This window comes from Poecilia formosa, unplaced genomic scaffold (genome assembly GCF_000485575.1).
Source record: "Poecilia formosa unplaced genomic scaffold, Poecilia_formosa-5.1.2 Scaffold127, whole genome shotgun sequence".
Lineage (NCBI taxonomy): Eukaryota > Metazoa > Chordata > Actinopteri > Cyprinodontiformes > Poeciliidae > Poecilia > Poecilia formosa.
Genome location: NW_006800066.1, coordinates 1,724,636 through 1,730,635, shown reverse-complemented (window position 1 = coordinate 1,730,635; position 6,000 = coordinate 1,724,636).

Below are 6,000 nucleotides of genomic sequence, written 5' to 3'. Positions count from 1 at the left end.
CCTAATGGTAAATCCTGATAAACTTGTCATCTTGTCTCGCTGCTCCTCAGGTTAAATTCCTCCTCAACTAGAATGTTTTCTATTCATAACATGCCAAATATGCTACTAAGAAGCTCTTTGTGCAGTGTGACTTTACCTGAAGGGTGTGGACGGACGGACGGAAAGCCAAGACAGGAAAAATGAAAACTAAAATATGACGCGTTTTATTTTAGGTCACAATAGCAACATTTTTTGTTTTTTTAGACATTTCGAATTCAAACAGCAGAAAATTAGGCAGCTCAACAAATCAGCGAGTTGCATCAGCAATAATAAACCCTCAACTCTAAATGTTGGCTGTTTCCCACGTAACTTATCAACTTTTAATACAGCGAGACAGGAATCTGCTCCCAGTCAGTTTATGAGGTCGTGAAGAGTGCTTCAGCTTGTGAGAGGAAATGTGTAACGTCTCAGGAGAGGCTTTTATGAAATCTGAGAGAGAGAAAAAACAAAACATCTAGTGTTAAATCAGTCTGGGATTGAATATTAAAAGTGTATAGAAGACACTCTGGATTACATGTGGTTTCAAAGGCAGAAAAAAAAGATTTTTGCTTTATGGGACATGCCTTACGGATGATTAAATGGCAATTAAAAAGCGAAAACCTAGGAATTCATGAGGAGTTTCTCTTAGGTAAACAATTTTTCTATGTTTTTTTGGACATTAAAGATAGAGACAAACATACCTACCATCTCTATTTTCTAGAGAACTTGATATTTTTCCACTTGTAATTTCATAGTCAAGGAAGAAAGGCGTTAGATTTTTTTTTAAATAAAACCATTTTCTGTGAAAGATAATATTAGTTGAATATTTTTTGGAGTGAAATATTACAGCTTTGTTTTTTTTTACTGCTTAAATGTTAAATATGTTTCTGGAGAGCAGGAAGAAACTGGAGCCTCTGCAGAAAACGAATGAATGCCCCAAACTCCAGCATCTTGTTGTTTGTGAGCATCTCAAGCCATTTTTTTTTTGCATCAAACTTGCATCAGATTTTAAAACAGATACATCCAGTTTTTCTTTTTGTGCACCAATCCTGATCAAACTACTCCCAGCCAAGCATCTGAAATGACCCCAAAACGCATCTCAAAGCAAACAACTTTTCGCTCTGTCAGCGGTTATATTTGCAGTGTACTCTGCACATGTCCACCTAATATTGTGAGAGATGAAAATGAGTCGACGAGTCCTCCAGTGATTGTTCTGGCTCTGTGGAGCATTAAACGCTACGGGGTTATGCCAGGAATGGGCCTCCCCTTCCCAAACTTCAGAGCGGACCCAATCAGCCATAGACTGTTTACTCTGAACCGGACTCACACTGGCACAGACACTGCATGGTTAGACATGCAAGGTGTTTTTATTGATATAGTTAAAGCTCGGAAAGGTATTCACACCTCTTCGACATTTTTTGCTGAAATTGAAACTGCAAACCTACAAAGACACGGCCGTCCAGAGCATTAAACATAGAAGCAGCCGGGAAAACTTTAACTCTGACTAAAATCTTTTCTTTTTTTTTGCTCATATGCAACATATATCCTGCTTTTTCTTTGCAGTCTGAACGGCCCACTTCCGATCATTTCACCCCCTAAAAATTATGACCTGCGCTACTTCCGTGTGTGGAACTGAATCGGATTCATATCGGATTGTTTCCAAAGTGTCTGAGGTCTGAATACTCATGTCGCATCTTATCCAGCTGTTATGTCACTGATGTGAGACACGCGTCATAATTCTGCACCCAGAGAAGCCAGACCCGGTAAATCTGGACGTAAACAACGACCTAATTATTAAACACATCACAATCCCACCATTTCTGGCTCTAACTACACATCTAAACAGACTTCTCCAAAACAGAAGCTGCAGGTCAATGCTCCACAAAAGGCCGTTGCTAATAATTTTCTCCTTGTTCTTTTGATTTTGTGACAATACAGTCAGCTCTAACGGCTAAATTAACTTTAAAATCAATCCATAAACAGCTCCTCCCAAAGTGGCTGCAAACAGATCTGCAATTGGATAACTGTACATCTTTGAGAAGCAGAAGTGGAGCCTCCTGCACAACCAGCCAGAATGCCGTAAGTGATTTCCGAATGACAAGTTTACAAAATATTTGTCTTTTCCAGCAGCCATTGCACAGCGCATACAGCGGTAAAACCAGCTGAGCTTGTGTTGCTAGGTTTCACTGGGGTTGCTAGGTAACCATGCAGTGTGACTCAACAATCTGGAGGTTTTAGAAACGGGTCATTTTCCAGATACCAAAAACATTGACTTATTGCCAAAAGACGACCGTGTGGTTTTTCTAACTGCTTGGACTGTCTTTAGACACAGTAGAGATGAAAATGGAAGTATAAACACATGCAAAATATAAATTTTGAATAATAGATCTTCTTTAACAAACAAATTACTGTTAGTGAAGCCATATTTTCTCATAAAAGGGCACGTTTCTCTGGCATGCGTAGATCCACTGTTCTCTAAGTGCTCTTCATTTTCTACAAACTCTTTCAGGAATTAAACTGTAACTCTGGTTATAGAATAACACACAGAACCTCCCATTGGCAATCAGGTTAGGTCTAGCTGATCAAAGTCAGACTTTGTCTTTGCCAAAAACATTCTTAGGATTCCAGACGTTCTCCCCTTCAGCACTGCGCGTGGTTTGCATTTGTATAATAGGGACAGATTAGGAGTGGAAGTGGAAAAGTGGGCCAGAAGCAACAACTGTAAGGAGAACTGTGAACGCCAAGAGAGAAAACCACAAACAAACAGAAGGGAAATCATTTAAATGTCTGCGACAGCTTCAGCGGCTGATCTCAGTGGAACTCCAGAGAAGTTAATATGTTCCCTAAGTAAATACACATTTCAACACAGGCTCGGCTGTTGTTCAGCCACCGGGAGCCGTGCACCTCTGGGTGACAGCGGCGTTGCCTTTCACGGCGTTTCTCCGACTCGTCACAAGGACAAGCCGAGTCAACAGGGACAGGAATGTCACCAAACTGGCCAATCGGCTGTCACTCGTCCTCACCGTCCAACCGGATCGTCTCATTTTCATGCTCACTCCTCATTAGTCTTTACACTTTCACTACCAACCTTTAGCTCGGATGTGCAGTTTGTTTATTTACTTACATTTTTAGTGACGTTGTCTTTTACTTTTGTGTTGCTTTACCTAAAGGAGAGTGCCTCAAATTTTATTGGACTGTGAATAAAAACAACAAAAAAAGTCATTTCTATTTTAAACAGAATTCTTGTTCTATATGACTTAATATGCTTAGTGACATAATATGTGAAGAAAATAATATTTTAACAAACACAGGAAGAAATTCAAACATTTTGATATGTAGAAACATATCAGTTTTGTTTTTTATTTGTGAAAATATTATGATTAATAGCAGAAAAAAACAATATTTATAATAAAAATATTGGTCTGTTTATATATAAAATTGTTTAGTTCAGCTTATAACTTTTATTAACTAAATTCAAAAAGTAAGCAATTTGTGGCATTTTTGATGACTCTAGCTTGCAAGAAATTTTCATAAAATTAAAGTATTACATGAAAGCACTTTAAAAAAATGATTTGTAATACAGATATGTTGCTTCAGGGCCATGTTGGTCCGTAATACCACAGAAAAGACTGCTGATTCAATAGTTAATGTTGAATCAGCAGTCTGAGAAGGCTAGAAGGCTTAAAGCTAAGAAGCCCTCTGTTTACAGAGTTTGTTTTTTTTTTTTAATCCAAGCATTTGAAGCAAGAACTTAGTGGAAGGAAAAGGTCAAGTACAAACAACAGAGATAACTGAAGCTTCGAGAGGATTGTGAAGCGAAGCCTTTTCAACACGTTGAGGTAAACGGGTGTGGATTTCAGCTAAAGTCAGTCGCACTGAAAACATGAACTCCTACTGTCATGTTCTTTATGTTTAAAGTTTCAAAGTCAGCTTTATTTGACACGTTATTTGAGGAGTCTTGCCATCACCTTGTTTTGTAAAGTATAAATTCAGCAAAGTCACCTACAGTGACATTTTAGTGAATTGCATGCTTCCTTTATGGAAATGCCGACTTCCTTTCCCAGCAGGAAATGACATCTGCTCACGCTGCCAAAGGTAGTAAACTCACCCGATACAGACCTCAAAGAATTTATGAGGTATTGTCAAGAGGAAGATGAGACACCAGACTCAGCAATGCAGCTCAAGGCCACCATCAATGTAGCTTCACTGGCTGCTAATCTCCTCCATGCTACGCCGCATGGATCCAGTAATTCATGCAAAAGGAGCCATGACCGAGTATCGACTGCACAAACTGTATGCTACTGTTTTTAAAAATCCCTGATGCATGTCCACTTTGTTATCACATCTTTTCCTTCTGCTCAACATTCCTGTATTATGCTTAGATATGCTACAGCTTCTTTAGCCGTAACCTGTAGCGGTTCACCATCCTTGTGGAAGGTGTCGGGAACTATCGACTAGACTATGAAGTAGGAAGCCTTTGTTATGCTTGTGTAGTTTATAACAAGCTCGCAACATTTCTGTATTAAATAGAGAAACTTAATTTTAGAGCTTCATTATCTATAAGTTATAAGAAATATAACGTTTGAAATATGTCCTTCTGTATGTAATCAATCTCTATAAAATATGAGCTTAATTTATATAAATGAATTAGAGAAACTTTTCTTATTTACTGTAAGTGTAAAACATTAACATAAGAAACAAAAAAGTAATTTAATTATATATTACAGTGTGGCAACATTGATTTATACTTTTTAGTTTTAAAAAAGAAGCCCTGACAGGGTGTACAGATTAGCTGGTTGCTGTCCTGTTCATTAGCATTTAAACTTGAATAAATAATACACTTAATACTAAAAATATGTCAGTTTTCGTACGATTAACAATGATGTATCGCTCATAAAAAAAATAAATAAACACTTGTCAAACTGACTTGTTTGAACCCCTGTTGGTTCTGTGCAGCCGCTTGTTTCACTTATGCTTCCGTCTGGCTTACAGGAAGATGACACTAAAAGTCCTGCATGTGTTTACCAAAGGAAAGAGCTTTAAGTGTAGCTTCAGGGACACACTTAAAAAGCTATTTCTGGAGCCAACTCTGACAAAAAAATATCACTTACTACAAAACAAAACCCTTATGCATCAGTTATTACATAATAGTCTCTCTGTTATAATTTAAACACGGATGCTGCAGACTGTAACAGCACCTGTGTGCTTCTGCGTTAATTGCGTCACACCCACCCATCCGGTCAGTCAGTATCGGTGCGCGTCGAAACCTCCCGGCTGTTTACACCTGAGCAGCAACAACGGGAACACATATAATCAGGCGAAATAAACAGCAGCCTTACCAACGAGACGCCGCCGCCGCATCCCATTCGAGGCGTTCACCTGCTGTAACAGCCCCGCATATCCTCTTTACGCGGCGCAGACAGATCCGATTAAACCAAGAGTGGACAGAGAAGCGCAACAAACCCAACAAACCCCCATGAAGGCGGACAACAAAAGCTGGTGCCCCCCCCCCGCCTCCTCCGATCATTTCCATGAGCAGAAAAGCCACAGGTGGATCCCGCTTTTGATCCAAATGCTGGGAAATGCCCGCTCAGCTCAACAGACCGCATTACTCATACTTTATTTCCAACTCAAAGTAAATAAGAAGCTGCTGAGTAAGTGTTACTGCACCTGCAGTGATGGTCCCGTTTCCGAGCTCTTCCTCTGCCAATTCCTCGGCATGTATAAATCAGCAGCAAGTCCACGAAGCGCTGAGATGGGGAGATGTTATTCCACGGGCCGAGGACATTGGGGAAAATTACCCCCACTACCAGTGGAACCTGTTGCCAGCACGTCCGACGGACCGTCCTCCCGCCTCGGCGGCGATTTGATTGGTGGGAAGCTGCTGAAGGGGGCGGGGCTTCCCTGCGCACTGACTTTCATCTCTCCTGCTGCACTTTAAAACACAATGCAGCCACTGTGTGACCCACTTCAGCTGTGTAA